The sequence below is a fragment of the Schistocerca nitens genome, chromosome 4 (assembly GCF_023898315.1).
Source record: "Schistocerca nitens isolate TAMUIC-IGC-003100 chromosome 4, iqSchNite1.1, whole genome shotgun sequence".
Classification (NCBI taxonomy): domain Eukaryota; kingdom Metazoa; phylum Arthropoda; class Insecta; order Orthoptera; family Acrididae; genus Schistocerca; species Schistocerca nitens.
Window position 1 is genome coordinate 982,958,256 of NC_064617.1, and position 19,435 is coordinate 982,977,690.

Below are 19,435 nucleotides of genomic sequence, written 5' to 3' on the forward strand. Positions count from 1 at the left end.
TTGTGTAAACTGACTTCCGTCCATGTTTCACTTCCGTAAATGGCTGTACTCGAGAGAAATATCGTCAGAAAAGACTTTTGTACAACCAAATTTATTTTGTTTTTCTTGCTATTGCCAGTCTACATTTTATATCCTCTGTATTTCGGCCCTCCTCAGTTATTTTGTTACCCAGACAACAAGGCTCATTTACTACTTCCAGTGTCTCATTTCCAGTGACTGATTTAATTCTACTACGTTCCGGTACCCCTGTTTTACTCCTGTTCAGGCTAATCTTTTCACTACTCTATCGGTTCCGTTCAACTGCTCTTCGAAGACCCTTGAGCCTCTGATAGAATTACAATGACACTGTCGTCTTTATCATGGTAACGACACATATGAACAGTAATGGTGACTAAATATATGGAATATTCTCGATAGCTAATTTTATGTCACACACTGAGACCTGAATAAAATTTTCTCCTTTCGCCGGTAATGCTTCGTCAGGTAAACCACCCAAGCACGTATCTCGCCTAAAATTAAAGTTTTAGTAACCCAGTGCCTCTTCCCTATTCTTCCAAACACCTCAGCTATTCTGTTGCATATATTGTTGGATAATCAGGCTGGAATGAAGTCCACGATGGAGGACGAATGCACCACAGCAATCTAAGAGCTTCACTTTGAAAGCCGAACCTACTACTTTATTGCTTTTGTTAGTGAATATAGTTAGTTCATACTACCTGTAGTCCGAGTGGTCGGAAAAATCAGGCATCACGAATTGGTAATAAGTCAGTTACAGGAGCGTTACCTCATTCCCAAGGTACAGGCGCCAATAACCGAAGTTCCGACCGTGAGGTTACGACGCATACTGTCGTATTATTCTGTTCTTTCCAAAATATTCTACACTCATGCTCATAAAATAAGGATAATGCTGGTACATAGTGAAACAACGCTCTGGAGGGCGGTTTGCGGGTTTAAATCAGCTCGGGGTGTGACCATGCGGTGCATTTGACCTGCGGTCGTCGCACGGTGGCGCTGGCAGCAGTCCACATACGCAGAAGTGTGTTGGTGCATGGCAGTGTACGGTGCAGCGAGTAAGTGTCCAGACGTTTTCAGACGTGCTAATGGTGACTGTGTATTGCAAATGGCTCAATGAACACATATTGAAGATGTTATGAGGGGCAGAATACTAGGGCGACTTGAGGTTGGTCAAACACAGCAGGTCGTAGCACGGGCCCTCCGTGTGCCACAAAGTGTGATCTGAAGATTATGGCGACGATTCCAGCAGACAGGAAACGTGTCCAGGCGTTACAGTACGGGACGTCCACAGTGTACAACACCACAAGAAGACCGATATCTCACCATCAGTGACCGCAGACGGCCACGGAGTACTGCAGGTAGCCTTGCTCGGGACCTTACCGCAGCCACTGGAACAGTTGTCTCCAGACACACAGTCTACAGACGACTGAACAGTTTATTCGCCCGGAGACCTGCAACGTGCATTCCACTGACCTCTGGCCACAGGAGAGCCCGTAAAACCTGGTGTCAGGAACACAGTACATGGTCATTGGAACAGTGGTCCCAGGTGATGTTCACGGACGAGTCCAGGTATAGTCTGAACAGTGATTCTCGCCAGGTTTTCATCTGGCGTGAACCAGGAACCAGATACCAATCCCTTAATGTCCTCGAAAGGGACCTGTATGGAGGTCGTGGTTTGATGGTGTGGGGTGGGATTATGATTGGTGCACGTACACCCCTCCATTTCTTTGACAGAGGAACTGTAACAGGTCAGGTGTATCGGGACATCATTTTGCACCAGTATGTCCGCCTTTGCAAGGGTGCAGTGGGTCCCACGTTCCTCCAGATGGATGATAACACACTGCCCCACCGAGCTGCCGTCTTGGGGGAGTACTGCAACAGAAGATACGAGGCGAATGGAATAGCCTGCCTGTTCTCCAGACTTAAAGTCCATCGAGCACGTCTGAGATGCTCTCTGTCGACGTATCGCTGCACGTCTTCAAACCCCTACGACACTTCAGGAGCTCCGACAGGCACTGGTGCAAGAATGGGAGGCTATACCCCAGCAGCTGCTCGACCGCCTGATCCAGAGTATGCCAACCCGTTGTGCGGCCTGTGTACGTGTGCATGGTGGTCATATCCCATACTGATGTCGGGGTAAATGCGCAGGAAACAGTGGCATTTTGTAGCACATGTGTTTCGGGACGGTTTTCTCACCTTATCGCCAATACCGTGGACTTACAGATCTGTGTTGTGTGTGTTCCCTATGTGCCTATGCTATTAGTGCCAGTTTTGTGTGGTGCCACGTTGTCTGGCACCACATCTACATCTACATCTACATTTATACTCCGCAAGCCACCCAACGGTGTGTGGCGGAGGGCACTTTATGTGCCACTGTCATTACCTCCCTTTCCTGTTCCAGTCGCGTATGGTTCGCGGGAAGAACGACTGTCTGAAAGCCTCCGTGCGCGCTCTAATCTCCCTAATTTTACATTCGTGATCTCCTCGGGAGGTATAAGTAGGGGGAAGCAATATATTCGATACCTCATCCAGAAACGCACCCTCTCGAAACCTGGACAGCAAGCTACACCGCGATGCAGAGCGCTTCTCTTGCAGAGTCTGCCACTCGAGTTTGCTAAACATCTCCGTAACGCTATCACGGTTACCAAATAACCCTGTGACGAAACGCGCCGCTCTTCTTTGAATCTTCTCTATCTCCTCCGTCAACCCGATCTGGTACGGATCCCACACTGATGAGCAATACTCAAGTATAGGTCGAACGAGTGTTTTGTAAGTCACCTCCTTTGTTGATGGACTACATTTTCTAAGGACTCTCCCAATGAATCTCCACCTGGTACCCGCCTTATCAACAATTAATTTTGCCGGCCGAAGTGGCCGTGCGGTTAAAGGCGCTGCAGTCTGGAACCGCAAGACCGCTACGTTCGCAGGTTCGAATCCTGCCTCGGGCATGGATGTTTGTGATGTCCTTAGGTTAGTTAGGTTTAACTAGCTCTAAGTTCTAGGGGACTAATGACCTCAGCAGTTGAGTCCCATAGTGCTCAGAGCCATTTGAACCATTTTGAACAATTAATTTTATATGATCATTCCACTTCAAATCGTTCCGCACGCATACTCCCAGATATTTTACAGAAGTAACTGCTACCAGTGTTTGTTCCGCTATCATATAATCGTACAATAAAGGATCCTTCTATGTATTCGCAATACATTACATTTGTCTATGTTAAGGGTCAGTTGCCACTCCCTGCACCAATTGCCTATCCGCTGCAGATCTGCCTGCATTTCGCTACAATTTTCTAATGCTGCAACTTCTCTGTATACTACAGCATCATCCGCGAAAAGCCGCATGGAACTTCCGACACTATCTACTAGGTCATTTATATATATTGTGAAAAGGAATGGTCCCATAACACTCCCCTGTAGCACGCCAGAGGTTTCTTTAACGTCTGTAGACGTCTCTCCATTGAGAACAACATGCTGTCTTCTGTTTGCTAAAAACTCTTCAATCCAGCCACACAGCTGGTCTGATATTCCGTAGGCTCTTACTTTGTTTATCAGGCGACAGTGTGGAACTGTATCGAACGCCTTCCGGAAGTCAAGAAAAATAGCATCTACTTGGGAGCCTGTATCTAATATTTTCTGGGTCTCATGAACAAATAAAGCGAGTTGGGTCTCACACGATCGCTGTTTCCGGAATCCATGTTGATTCCTACATAGTAGATTCTGGGTTTCCAAAAACGACATGATACTCGAGCATAAAAACATGTTCTAAAATTCTACAACATTCTGCAATTATCTTTAATTTATGATCATGAGTGTATTAGTAATGAAGAGGTTTTAATACGTGAGCTCTTTTTTACAATAGTTATTTTACGCTATTTTAAAATTGAGTAACATGTCCCTATTGGTTCAGATTGCGTTCAAACTACAACTGCGTTCACTCAAGTTGTAAGTAGGCTGTTTAGGTTTTTTTATTGGTAACGCCACCTCTGTATGAAAATCACTGGCTGTGCGGTGTGCAGTCTGTGGCTGCTTTGCATTGTTGTAATACTCGCCATTGTAGTGTTAGGCAGCTGGCTGTGAACAGCGCATAGCGTTAGGCAGTTGGAGGTGAGCCGCCAGCAGTGGTGGATGTGGGGAGAGAGATGGCGGAGTTTTGTAATTTGTCATGAACTGCTATATATATGATGATATCAAGGTAAATACATTGTTTGTTCTCTATTAATATCTTTCATTTGCTAACTATCCCTATCAGTAGTTAGTGCCTTCCATAGTTTGAATCTTTTATTTAACTGGCAGTAGTGGCGCTCGCTGTATTGCAGTAGCTTGAGCAGCGAAGATTTTTGTGAGGTAAGTGATTTGTGAAAGGTATAGGTTAATGTTAGTCAGGGCCATTCTCTTGTAGAGATTATTTAAAGTCAGATTGCGTTGCGCTAAAAATATTGTGTGTCAGCTTAAGCACAGTCTAGTAAAATTGATAAAAGGGGACGTTTCAAAGTGTAACCAACCTGTATGAGCACCACTGCCGGTTCGTTACAGTACTGTACGATCGCCTTTTCATTATGTAACAATTCTCTCGGATGCGAAATACAGCTGTGAGCTACAAAGCTCTAACTTCTCTCACACAAATGCGCGTTCTACTCGCGTTTTGACTCTGGTGCGACTATCAGTAAAATCCTTCTTTTATGAGTCATCGCGAGAAGCGCATACACCCGGTATCCGCTCCGAAAGCATGCTCCGGCTCGATTAACTACATTCCACAACATCACAAAACTAATTCACTTTTCACTCGCGATGCGCGGCGTACGAGCTCCCGGGACCTGCCCTGCAGGCTTGCTCAGATTCGACTAACTCACTCCTTCGAGTCAAAAGATCTCCAGGTGCCAATCTGTCCCTTCTAGAACTATAGGCAAACCTGTCAGCGATGCCGCTACGCTGTAGCAAAAGAGCTTAAGGGTAGGTTCGGTGCTTCAAGTATAGCATCGATTTTGTACCCTTACAACTTCCACCAGTGGAACGTACTTATGGGGCGCACTTCGTCGGACGCCTCTCGACGCTGTGGGTTGTTGGGACGGGATCATCAACTTACAGTCCAATCCTACAGTCTGTGATTGCAGTGATGGGTGGTCACACAGCCCTCGCCTCGCAACCTCCCTTCCTCAACCGACTGGACTCGACTGTGGCACCTGACGGCACCAATCCAGCTGAACACGCTTGGGGCCAGTGGCAGTACGTGACTACAGTAACACTTGTCTCACACTGTGTGACCTCAAGGTCAACCACAGCCTCAAGGATGCAAAAGTTTCATATATGCTGATGACCTCGCTCTTGCTGCCCAGGGCAATCGGTTTGATGATGTACAGATAATGCTTACACACGGTCTACAACAGCTTGGTACTTACTATGAAAAGCATCAACTCGCACCCAGTCCAACTTGAAATAGTCTGGAATGGAGTTGCACTAGAATGTTGCTCCAACCGGAGGTATTTGGGTGTCACTTTCGTCCGTACACTGACATACAAGGAACACTGCCTGAAGCTGAAGCAGAAAGTATCCTCCAGAAACTACCTTCTTCGGAAACTGGCGGGATTGAACTGGGGTACACATCCAGAAACATTAAGAACAACAGCTCTTGCCTTATGCTATTCTGCAGGAGAGTGCGCTAGCCCAGTGAGGTACAATTCAGTACGTGACAGCTGTAGTATTGTTACAGGCTGCCTAAGGCCAACCCCCATGAACAAAGTTCAATATTCCGCTGGGATTGCTCCATGTGACGTCAGAAGAGAGGTCGCCGCTAACATCGAGAGGCATAAATCAAATACAGTGACCTCACATCCACTCTTTGAACATCAACCTGCCAAGCCAAGACTGAAGTCCAGGAAGAGTTTCCTAACAACTTCACAGGCGTTAGAAGGATCAGCTGTGGCTACCTGACTCACCAAGTGGAAGGAAAGGTGCCAACACCTGTCAAACTGGATGAAACCACAAGAATCCCTGCCACCTAGACACACAGAGAAGTGGGTCATCTGGAAGTCCTTGAACAGACTACAAGATCGAGGGACAATCTCCTAAAATGGAACTTCCAACTGCCAAATGCCAACACAACACTGTGCGAACACAGTGAATTGCAGACACCCTGGCATCTCTTCAAATGTAACTCGTGCCCAACCAGCTGTAGCATGAAGGACGTAACGTCTGCAGCACCCAGTGCTATCAAAGTTGCCCAATTCTTGGTGAATACTGTGTAGTTTTCTTTGTATGTATTGTATATGTGTTCATTTTAGTGTACCTCTGACACGAATATAGAAAGACCTCAGGGTGGCCGCAGTCAAATAGTGGTCTAGGCTCCAGCAGCAACGTCTTGTCCACCTTGTGTGATGAAAAGCCCGAGAATATCGAAATACGAGGTGCGGCTAGAAAAAAACAGGACTGATGCTCGAAAAAACATTTATTTACAATTTCATGTTATCTCCTTCAATGTACTCTCCTCCTCGGTCTCTACACCGCTCCATACGAATTTTCCACTGTTCATAGCAATGCTGCAGATCATTTTCGGTAAGTCCATACATTACTTCCGTCGCTTTTTCTTTTACTGCTTCAACAGTCTCAAATCTAGTTCCTTTCAAAGCTGACTTGACTTTAGGGAAAAGAAAAAAGTCACAGGGGGCCAAATCAGGTGAGTAGGGTGGATGATCTAAGATGGGAATGTTGTGTTTTGCCAAAAACGTCTTCACTGACAACGCACTGTGAGCTGGGGCATTGTCTTGGTGAAGGATCCATGGCTTTTTTCTCCACAAATCGTTCCGTTTTCTCCGCACTCGCTCACGTAGGGTAGCCAGGACGCTAGTGTAGTAATGCTGATTCACTGTTTGTCCCTCTGGTACCCAATCAATGTGCACAATCCCTTTGATGTCAAAAAAACAATCATCATTGCCTTGAATTTCGATTTTGACATTCGTGCTTTTTTTTGTCGTGGAGAACCAGGAGTTTTCCAATGCATCGATTGGCGTTTAGTTTCGGGATCGTAAGTAAAAAACCACGATTCATCGCAAGTAATAACATTTTGTAAGAAGGTGGGATCACTTTCAATGTTTTCCAGGATGTCAGAACAAATCATTCTTCGGCGTTCCTTCTGTTCAATTGTGAGACACTTTGGAACCATTTTTGAACACACTTTGTTCATGTTGAAACTCTCGTGAAGAATCTGCCTAACACTTTCCTTGTCAACTCCTGTTAACTCAGACACTGCTCTGATTGTTAAACGGCGATCTTGTCGAACAAGTTTACCGATTTTTTCAATGTTTGCATCAGTTTTTGCTGACAATGGTCTGCCGGTGCGAGTGTCATCACTGGTGTCTTCGCGGCCATCTTTAAATCGTTTAAACCACTCAAACACTTGTGTTCGCGATAAACAATCATCGCCGTACACTTGCTGTAACATTACAAACGTTTCACTTGCAGATTTTCCTAGTTTGAAACAAAATTTGATGTTAACACGCTGTTCTTTCTGTACACTCAACATTTTCCGACGCACAGACAAAACGTCAACTACTTAAAACAGACGTCACGGGCAGACTGAGTGCAGGAGGCAGATGAAACTCGAGCAGTAGGCGGAGCGAGAGTCACGTGACAGGCCACGCGACTTTCAGCCTTATTGCATTCGTTTTATTGTTTCACCAGTACTAGTCCGGTTTTTTTCTAGCCACGCCTCGTATGTTACAATGAACACTGCACTGAATTCGATAAGGACAGAAGCTGCTTACCGGGTAAACGTGGTATCCACTGCACCAGCCTGGCATTGCGGCTAACACTGCTGCTCGGATTACCCTCGTCCAGAGCCCTCCCAAACCCAGCCTTGGTAGAAATTTTAATTAATTACTTCAGCTTCTATTCTTATCGAAGATACAGTTGAGACTCAGTATGTGCGCAGGCAGGAAAATGTTATTCCATCAGATCAACAGCAGTGAATGTTACACATCAACGAATTTTGATTTCATAAATGTCCCATATTCGGACAACTGCCTTTATTTTTGTATTTCCAATATTTAGACCACAGTTTATTAATTTTTTAGTTCCATAAAGCTTCTTATATAATTCCCTCTTGAATTTCGCAGATATCAATCCGACGTCAAATCAATTTTTGGACAGTTTGCATGGATCAGGTGGGATAGCCGTAAAGCATTTAGCTAAAATATTTTCAACTTGTTTGCATTGTGGATCACTAGCAAGAGACTGGAATAAAACAAAAATAACCCCTTACATAATACATGCAGTACTGAACACGTAAAGAAATATCGCCCTATGAACGTTCTCTGCGTCTGCATCTACATTTACACGGATACTCTGAAAATAATATTTAAGTGCCTGGCAGAGGGTTCATCGGACCACCTTCATAATTCTCTATTATTCCAATCTCCTATAGCACGGACAGAATGAACACCTATATCTTTCCGTACGAGTTCTGATTTCCATTATTTTATCGTGTTGATCGTTCCTCCCTATGTAGGTCAGTGTCAACAAAATATATTAGCATTCGGAGGAGAAAGGTAGTGATTGGAATTGCGTGAGAAGATTCCGCCGTAACGAAAAACGCCTTTATTTTAATGATGTCCACCCCAAATCCTGTATCATTACTGTGACACTCTCTCCCACATTTCGCGATAATACAAAACGTGCTACCTTTCTTTGAACTTTTTCGATGTGCTCCGTCAGTCCTATCTGCTAAGGATCCCACACCGCGCAGCAGTATTCTAAAAGGGGACGGACAAGCGTAGTGTAGGCAGTCTCCTTAGTAGGTCTGTTACATTTTCTAAGTGCCCTGCCGATTAAACGCAGTCTTTGGGTAGCCTTCCCCACAACATTTTGGCTGCGAGATTGAGCACTGGACTTGCCTGTCTCAGTCCACTGAAAACGCAGGGTTGCACGCAGGATTTACTACAATTGACCACATGGTCACTCTACACGAAACAGGTAGTAGCACATATTACTAGCATTTACTACTTCTTTTCCTTGCTTTTATAGATTTTGCAAAAGCATTTGATTCGATCAGTCACCAGCTGTGTTTGGGCTGTAACAGAACAAGGAACGAACAGGGCTACATTAATGCCTTATATAAAATACACAGAATCTACAAAGTCTTCATGTGTGCCATTGAGGATACTAATGGATTTCCCACTGGAAATGGTGTGAAAACGTGATTCTGTACCTCCAAAACTATTTTCGCAGTCCTAGAAAAAGCAATGTCTAAGATCAAATGGGAAACAAAAGGAACCCAAGTTCCGGGAAAGAGATTAAATAACCAGAGGATTGGATTGGATTGTTTACGGGAAGAGAACGAACAGCAAGGTCATCGGTCTCATAGGATTAGGGAAGGACGGGGAAGGAAGTCGGCCGTGCCCTTTCGAAGGAACCATCCCGGCATTTTCCTGGAGCAATTTTAGGGAAATCACGGAAAATCTAAATCAGGATCACCGGACGCGAGATTGAACCGTCGTCCTCCCGAAAGCGGGTTCAGTGTGCTAGCCACTGCGCCACCTCGCTCGGTAAATAACCAGAGGTTTGAAAATGATATGATGGTATTTACAAAAAAACTATGGATGAACTTCACATGTTCCTTAGCGGAATTTAATCTGTTCTGAATGTGGTCTAAAAATAAACCATGATAAAACCAAGATCATGATGAATGAATGGACACCGGAGTGAAATATATCTCTTGGAAGTGTGTAATTGCAAACGGTCACAGAATACGTCTGTATGGGTCAGCTTGCAAAAATGAAAGGAAACCCAAAATCAGAAACATTTCGGCGCATTAAATAGGCGTGGGAAGCTTGCGAAAGATACTCCTCACTTTCTAAATCTAAGATGTCAGTTGCAATGAAGATAACAGTTTTTCCCAACCTATGCTCCCAGTAATAACTTATGGCTGTGAGACATGGAGATTAAATGAATTCCTTACCAGAAAACTAATAGTAATGCAATGAGGAATGGAAAGACCATTGCTGGGCTACACAAAGAAAGACAGAGCGAAAGGAAGAGATATCAGACGTACAACAAAGATCAGTAGTAACATAATGGAAAGAGTGGGTACCTTGAAATGGCAATGAACTGGTCATATCGCTAGCAGAAAAGATGGAGATTGTCAAAACAGATACTAGACTGCAGCCCAATGTACCAAAAATGACGAAGGGGAAGACCACAGGTCAGATAGGACATGGATTGAAGGAAGACAGCTTGTTTCAACTGGGAATGGGAAACTCAAGATCGACAGAAATGGAAGAACCTGCTGGGTTCCTATGTTGCTCGCCGACGCAAAGAGGTTACATTACCAAGTGATCTAATTGGCTAATGATGATGAAGACATGTATCATAGACTGGACTGCAGTCTCATTTCATCGCGAAGGTTAATTTTAGCAGACATTTTATTCCTGAGTGAAGATTTCGTTCTGTAACTAAATACACCACTAGCCAAACAGACATTTAGTTGTAGGGAAATGAAATTTTGGAGATTCTCTACGTGCGTCAGAGAAGAATCAACGTTTCTAAGTGAAGTTATTGTAAATACTAACTAAAATACTAAGTGGTTGAATTTTATTCCGTCTAAATTCAACTAAATTTGCAGATCCACACTCGATAAAAAGAGAAAATATTCGTAAACTGTATCAAAATGCTCTGTAAGTAGGATCGTATGCCCCCCGTTTGTGTATAGATTATTAACGAATGTCGCTAAATTTCTGCAGGGAAGACTGTTAAATACAGAGATGTACAAGATAATTTCGTACAGTTCTAACACAAAACATTTGCGGTTACTTTGGGTACTTATTCAATATCATTAAAACTTAGAAAAGAGAGCTTAAGAGGTTTCTTTACCCAGGACCAGTAATTGCTGTGTGTTGCAATAAATCATGTGGGAAATGCTGGCAGCCAAATAGGGGAAAAGTCTGTGATAAACGTTGAGTAATGATACTGGCAGAGGAAATTTGAAATATGCGCTGAAGAGCGTGCCTTATGCCACACTTTCGTGACGAAAGTGACCCATGGCATATAAGAATAAATAAGAATTAGTGATAAACTTCATTAACAAGTTACTCAACTGGCGCACGGCTTGCAGAAACGTTTGTCAGGCCTATGGGCGTGGCCCGAGTAGTAATTCGGCTTCTAATATCAAAGAAAATTACGATCTCAGAGGTGTTCTAGACGATTTACCAGGTTCAATCCCTAATAAAGATCTGGAATGTTATTTTCGGCTTGTGCCGCAGCCTTACAAAAAGCGTAATTAGGTAACAATTCATGGGTTTTAATCTACTGTGTGATCAGAGCGAGGTGCCCATTACGTTGACCCTGTACAAGCGTTAATTACAACAGATAAAATGATTGCTAATGACAGTAAATTAGGGAAGTTATAAGCTAACACGATTCAGGCTAGCTTCATAACAAAATTCAGAGCGACTTGTAGTTTAAAAGTAATTTACAGTGCATATCAGACCAGTGTAATGAACGTATGTTAGTGATGGTGTAATCAGCTGTATATGTCTTCATCAAAGTAGACCAGCAAACAGATTTTCACGATACACAGTTACGACCGTTTCTATAGAAATGAGTTAATGCCCGTCACTAATGACTGCGCTGTCGATGGAATGGTGGACCTAAGCGAAAGAGAAATAAAACAAGTAAAATATGGGAAATGAACTACAATCCTACCAGTGCGAAGACACTACTCGCAGCGTATCCTGTGTCACTGTATAGAAACATACGTTGCTTTTTGGCAGCTGAATTCATCATGATTTAATTGTTCTGTATAAACCAATGTACGAGGGCAGTTCAATAAGTAATGCAACACATTTTTTTCCTCGGCCAATTTTGGTTGAAAAAACCGGAAATTTCTTGTGGAATATTTTCAAACATTCCCGCTTCGTCTCGTATAGTTTCATTGACTTCCGACAGGTGGCAGCGCTGTACGGAGCTGTTAAAATGGCGTCTGTAACGGATGTGCGTTGCAAACAACGGGCAGTGATCGAGTTTCTTTTGGCGGAAAACCGGGGCATCTCAGATATTCATAAGCGCTTGCAGAATGTCTACGGTGATCTGGCAGTGGACAAAAGCACGGTGAGTCGTTGGGCAAAGCGTGTGTCATCATCGCCGCAAGGTCAAGTAAGACTGTCTGATCTCCCGCGTGCGGGCCGGCCGTGCACAGCTGTGACTCCTGCAATGGCGGAGCGTGCGAACACACTCGTTCGAGATGATCGACGGATCACCATCAAACAACTCTGTGCTCAACTTGACATCTCTGTTGGTAGTGCTGTCACAATTGTTCACCAGTTGGGATATTCAAAGGTTTGTTCCCGCTGGGTCCCTCGTTGTCTAACCGAACACCATAAAGAGCAAAGGAGAACCATCTGTGCGGAATTGCTTGCTCGTCATGTGGCTGACAGTGACAATTTCTTGTCAAAGATTGTTACAGGTGATGAAACATGGGTTCATCACTTCGAACCTGAAACAAAACGGCAATCAATGGAGTGGCGCCACACCCACTCCCCTACCAAGAAAAAGTTTAAAGCCATACCCTCAGCCGGTAAAGTCACGGTTACAGTCTTCTGGGACGCTGAAGGGGTTATTCTGTTCGATGTCCTTCCCCATGGTCAAACGATCAACTCTGAAGTGTATTGTGCTACTCTTCAGAAATTGAAGAAACGACTTCAGCGTGTTCGTAGGCACAAAAATCTGAACGAACTTCTCCTTCTTCATGACAACGCAAGACCTCACACAAGTCTTCGCACCCGAGAGGAGCTCACAAAACTTCAGTGGACTGTTCTTCCTCATGCACCCTACAGCCCCGATCTCGCACCGTCGGATTTCCATATGTTTGGCCCAATGAAGGACGCAATCCGTGGGAGGCACTACGCGGATGATGAAGAAGTTATTGATGCAGTACGACGTTGGCTCCGACATCGACCAGTGGAATGGTACCGTGCAGGCATACAGGCCCTCATTTCAAGGTGGCGTAAGGCCGTAGCATTGAATGGAGATTACGTTGAAAAATAGTGTTGTGTAGCTAAAAGATTGGGGAATAACCTGGTGTATTTCAATGCTGAATAAAACAACCCCTGTTTCAGAAAAAAAATGTGTTGCATTACTTATTGAACTGCCCTCGTAAATATTCTATGTGAATCTTGGGTGAATGTTTGTGTATGTGTGATGAATGTAATTGGATATACCTTTTAATTTGTAACAAATCATGTACTGGAAGCTGGCTGAATGGAGATTGTCCGAAGGCCACAATAAAAGGAAAAAACACGCTACAAGGAATACGTTATAGACAATACTAACAGTGACATTGTCAGCAAAGCAGAACGTAACACGCTATCTATGATGCTGAGTTAAACACGAATAATGCATAGTGATTATAGGATAATAATGTCGAAAGTTTCTTCTTTGACGGTCATAATTTATTGATAGCCAGACAGCATATCGATCTCCTTGGATAAAAACAGCTGCTCGCACAATCCACACATTTACTGTATGGTACTAGTCGCGTGAGTACAGTTAACTCCTAACGACTTTATCGGTTCGACTTTTGAGCAATTGTGTGAAGAGTTGCCTTGTGCGATCACATCAAGTACTGTGTTGTAAAATGTCACTACTGGCTGGGTATGTGTCACAGATTTAGGTATTTCACGAGTGCCAGTACATTTTAACAACATTCCCAAAAGTGAATAGCTGCAAACCTCACAAACCTCAGGACACGAGGTGTAAGCTCTACAATATACAGTAAGTTGTCCCGGGGCACAGTTCAGATGAGCGCACTGTTAACATCTTAGTCATTTCAGAACCGGACTTTTGACCGTGCCAAAACTGGTAGAAATTAGTTTGGAAAGAGGAAATAATTTACAGAAATGTTTCATGCAACACTGAATGCTATATACTTTCAAGTTTTATTTCAGCCTAACACTGTTAGTTCCCGACGTTCCCACTGGGTTGTATGAGACGAATAAGCTATTAAAATAGCCATGATGGAGTTGTATAACGGTGTAGAGCGTGTGCAGTGTTGTTTATGGTTTTATGAATCCAAATCCGTTACTACAGTTCGGAGACGATTCTGGACTAAATATTGAAAGCCACCATCTCAAATACAAACTGTTATTAATTGTTATAATCGTTTCAGGGGAATTGGGTGTATATCACCAAAAAAGGCCATGTCAGGGTCGGCCAGCAGTCTCTGACGGAGCAATTCAACAAGTTCGGCAGTCTTACATTCATAGTCCCAGTAAATCAATGAGACATGCCAGCTTAGAATTGTATATGCTTAGCATTACGGTGTGGAAGGTGTCGTTCAAACCCTACAAATAAGAACTGTTACAAGCATTAAGAGAAAGTGACAAAGAAAAATGAATTGATAAGTTTGTAGAGGAAACACCAATAACAATAATTCTAACAATATTTACAACATTTAGTGTTCACTTTTTCGGGGTTTAATGGCGTAATAATTGTTTAAACAATCATCAGATGTAACATTACATGTTCTACTAAGTAGACGTGTCGTCGTCTCCACAAGGATCCTACGGATTCAGTACAGCAGTAATACTGTATTTCTATCAAACTCAATGAAAAGTTTATTAACAAGAAGTCAGAAGTAGGAAAAATTTTTAATAATCATTTTTTAAGTGTTGTAGAGAAAATAAGATCCGACTATTCATTAGAAAGTGCAAGTCAGTATATGGAAGAGGCAGTACCTGTGCAATTTGATAAAACTGAAACTCAATCCACCTCTCCTACTGATATTAGCAAAATAATAAATTCACTCAAAATTAAAAGCTGACATGGAATTGATGTCATTTTCAACAAAATACTAACAGCTTGTTCCCAACAAATAAGTGAGATACTCAGCCACACATGTAGTAGGTCACTGAAACAGGGCATTTTTTCCAGATAGACTGAAATACGCAATTGTTGAACCATTGCATAAAAAGGGGGATACATCTGATGCTAACAACTACCACCCAATCTCACTTCTGTCAGCTTTACCCAAAATTCTTAAAAATGAATGTATTCAAGAGTAGCATCACAGATCTGTAAAAATGAAGTACTAACAAAATTTCAGTTTGGTTTTCAGAAAGGCTATATATGCTTTTACTGATCAAATATTAAATGCATTGACTAACCGAACATCACCCATTAGGATATTTTGTGATCCATCATAGGCTTTTGACTGAGTGAATGATGAACTTCTTCTAGATAAGTTTAATTATTGTGGTATGAGTGGGACAGTGCACAAATGGTTTAATTCATATTCGACCAGAAGAATGCAGAAGGTTGAAATTAGCAGTACACATAGTCTGCAAAAACCAGCATAGGGGAGGTATCAAGAATGATGTCGCACAGAGTTCAGTCCAGGGTCCCTTATTGTTCTTAATACATATTAACGACTTGCCACTATAATCATGAAGACGCAAAGCTAGTTCTTTTAGCTGATGATACAAGTATAGTAATGACATTCAAGAAGCAAGAATCAGCTGAGGAAATTGCAAATAATGTCTTTCATAAAATTATTAAGTGGTTCTCTGCAAAAGGACTCTCACAAAATTTTGAGAAAACACAGTTTAAAGAATTCTGTACAGTAAATGACATAACACAACTGATAAATATAGACTATGAACGGAATTTTGTTGCTAAGGTACTAGAATACTCAAAATTTCTGGGTGTGTGCATTAATGAGAAATTGGATTGGAAGAAACAGATCGATGATCTGCTGAAACTGTCATTATAAATTTTGGTGACAAACATATCAGTAAATTAGCCTACTATGCCTATTTTCATTCACTGCTTTCATATGGCATCATATTTTGGGGCAATTTGTCATTAAGAGAGAAAGTATTCATTGCACAAAAGCATGTAGACAGAATAATAGCTGGAGCCCACCCAAGATCACTTTGCAGACATTTATTTAAGCAACTTGGGATATTGACAGTACATATATTCACTTATGAAATTTGTCATTAATAACCCATCCCAAATCAAAAATAACAGCGAAGAGCATAGCTGCAACACTAGAAGAAAGGATGACATTCACTATTCTGGATGAAATATCACTTTGGCACAGGAAGGGGTGAATTATGCTACCACAAAAATTTGCCAAATAGTATTAAGTCTGTCAGATAGCCAACCAACATTTAAAAGCAAATTAAAAGAATTTCTGAATGACAACTCCTTCTACTCAATAGATGAATTCTTAGATATGAAGTAGTAACTGTAATAAAAAAAAAAAGAAAAAAGGAAGAAAAATTATTGTGTGTAAAGAAAACTTACGTTAAAGTGACACGTTCCCTATCATTACGAAACGTCGTATTCGTGGTGTATGGAACAAGGACTAATGTATGTATGTATGTATGAAGGCATTCGCCATGAAGTTCAACCAGTTTCCTGACCTTTTAATAGTGATGCTAACAGTACAAGCACCACTGAGGCCTTATGGAATACCAAATAGACGTAGAAATAGGATTCCATTTGGCTCTGCTAACAGTACTGGAGCCCTTAGATACTACCTAGAGACACATTTGGCACCTCTTTTCATATCCTTGGTAGACAATGTAGACACCATATCCTAATTTGGATGGCTTCATAATTCGAGTAAGGAACACGAGTCTCAAATGAATTGATATAATACTCATTTCCCACGTAGTCCCCCGCTTCACACGAGTTTCTTGTTGCATTCAGTTCAGTTCATAGGAAGTAAGCTACATGGTAGCCTTTACATATGTTCAAGCAAACATAATTTTTAATCGACAGCCAAAATTTTGAGCAAACATGCCTGGACAGGACGAGTGGGAAACTTACTGAAAAGTTGCCGCAGACCGACGCCTACACTCGGCTGATAAGCCGAGGAGACTCCAAGGACTCAATTCGGCGGGAAAGTCTGATTTCCCATGAAACAGGAACGTGTTGTACGGGTAGATCCATGTTTCCCACACTCGTAGTGGCGCAGAGACTACCACAATGGACTCGCATTCGGGAATACGACGGTTCAAACCTGCGTCCGGCCATCGTGAGTTAGGTTTTTCGTGATTTTCCTAACTAGCTTAAGGTAAATGCTGGGTCGGTTCCTTTGAAAGGGCACGGTCGATTTCCTTCCTCATCCTTCCGTAATCCGCGTTTATGCTCCGTCGACGGGATGTTAAACACTAATCTCGTCCTCTTCCTTCCAAACTGGCTAAGGTCTTCATCAATGTGTTTCGATCAATGGCTGCGGGACATAACATATTTTTGAACGCACGTTGGCGATAATTTCTTGATATGGCCACGCTGGCGACCATATTGGATTCAATCCTAGAACGCACAAACTGTCTCGACCCTAGTAATTGTTTTGTTAAGGAACTAGATTGGTTTCCTGGATGTTGTAGTTCATTAAAATATATTGTAACTAAATTCAAAGTGTGTATCGTAAATTAGCACACATGAACCTGTATTTACGTGCCATGAGTCGTCATCACGCATCTCAAGGCAGCAGTTTATTTACTACGGAGAAAACAAAACAAAAATGTTGTACACAGAAACAAATTTGAGATGCATTTCAAGGCATATGCATCGTGAGAAGTGAGATGATACATATTTTTTATAGTTTGGGATAGTTCTCTCATCTAATGTGGATACTGCATCGTTCAAGATTAGCACGATTTCAGGAATTACCGAATTAAATGTTGGTGCTTAGATGCGCTGCACTTGTAATATGCTAACCACTTTCATTGTTGGTCAATAGTATGCTCCGCAACGTTACCCCCAGGCTGTAGTGACGACACCGTAGAATTTCTGCATAGCGTTCCAGGTGCTGTGTGGACAAAGCAGGTACTTTGGGTTAATCCTATACTGGCATCGGTCTAGCGGTTGTTACGTAAGTACCACTTAGTTTCCTTCTTGTATTCTCTTGGACAAGAGACCAACAATGGCGGTAATACACGTTTTTACATTAAGATACCATTTGGCATGTGGGTTCTGATGAAGCCCTTTGAAGATAATGGTGGGATCTCGTTTAAATATTATTTATTGGAGCCAACCAATTGTGCTGTGTCCTTCAGCTTCGACACTGTAGAACTACCTCTCAGTCGCGAATATACTGTTCATAATCCAGTTGAGCCATTTCCATCACCCAACAAGTGGCAATAATCGGTTCTAAATACATCCTACTGAAACATGATTACTACAAGTGACAGGCAATGTTAGCTGCACTACCACAACCGGCCGTTGTGACCGAGCGGTTCTAGGCTCTTCAGTCCGGAACCGCACGTCTGCTACGGTCGCAGGTTCGAATTCTGCCTCGGGCATGGATGTGTGTGATGTCCTTAGGTTAGTTAGGTTTAACTAGTTCTAAGTTCTAGGGGACTGATGACCTCAGATGTTAAGTCCCATAGTGCTCAGAGCCATTTGAACCATTTGCACTAGCATACCCTACCCGCGAATTACTTTGCGATGTGTTAAATTTCAATACATCATTTTCGTAAGTCTTCGTGTTGTTTTCAACCCCTTTCATAACGTACCACACAGTCATTAATATAAAACGGTTATGAAAAACTACCACAAAACGTAAACGTACCCACTGACAATTTGTTAGTGTTGTTTCGTATATCTGTTCATCTATATGTGCGTGTTTTAGTATGTTTAGTACTGTTCATAAGTCTTATTATACATGTATATGGGAGAGAGAGTCCGTTTGTTTGTTTGTAAGTCATAAACAACTTTAATTTTAGTTAGATCTTGATTAAATTTTGCACATTGTGCCTTCAGGAGAAGAGGCGGATCACTGTCTACATAAGATTTCGTAATCAGACTTGAAACATGCATGTATGTAACACACAAACTGGAAAGGTTATGACCAAAATCTCTAAAAGCTTTTGCCTGAATTACTTTAAATTTCTACACGATCCTCTAATCGACATTTGGACGGGCATATACAAAGGAGAAACATTGTTACAAAAACATCTCGAAAAGTACTTGACCGATTTACTTCCATGTTCTTGGACAATTTATTTCACATTTCTACATTCAGATGAAATCATGAAAAAATTAAATGCCTAAAAAATGAAATACATCGTGGTGAACTGACTGTAATTGCTATAGCGAGAATAAAATTAGTTTTGAAGATAGTACCCCCAGACACCACTAGCTCGCGGACTAATTAAAATAGCGAACAGAACCCAAGATTTCCCGAACTGTGACGTAAACTGTTCGAACGCTTCGGGCACTCCTCAAACACAGCCCTACTTGGAACAGTGCAAATTGATCTGAAATAACAGAAGACAATATTAACAGCTCATATGTAAATTGTTCCCAGGACTCTGTCACCTTTATGACGACTGATTCAATAATGGGTACACAGCAAAACGTGCATTACCCGACAGAATGTTTAATTGCTCTTGAGGCCCCAGGATTACCGCCACAG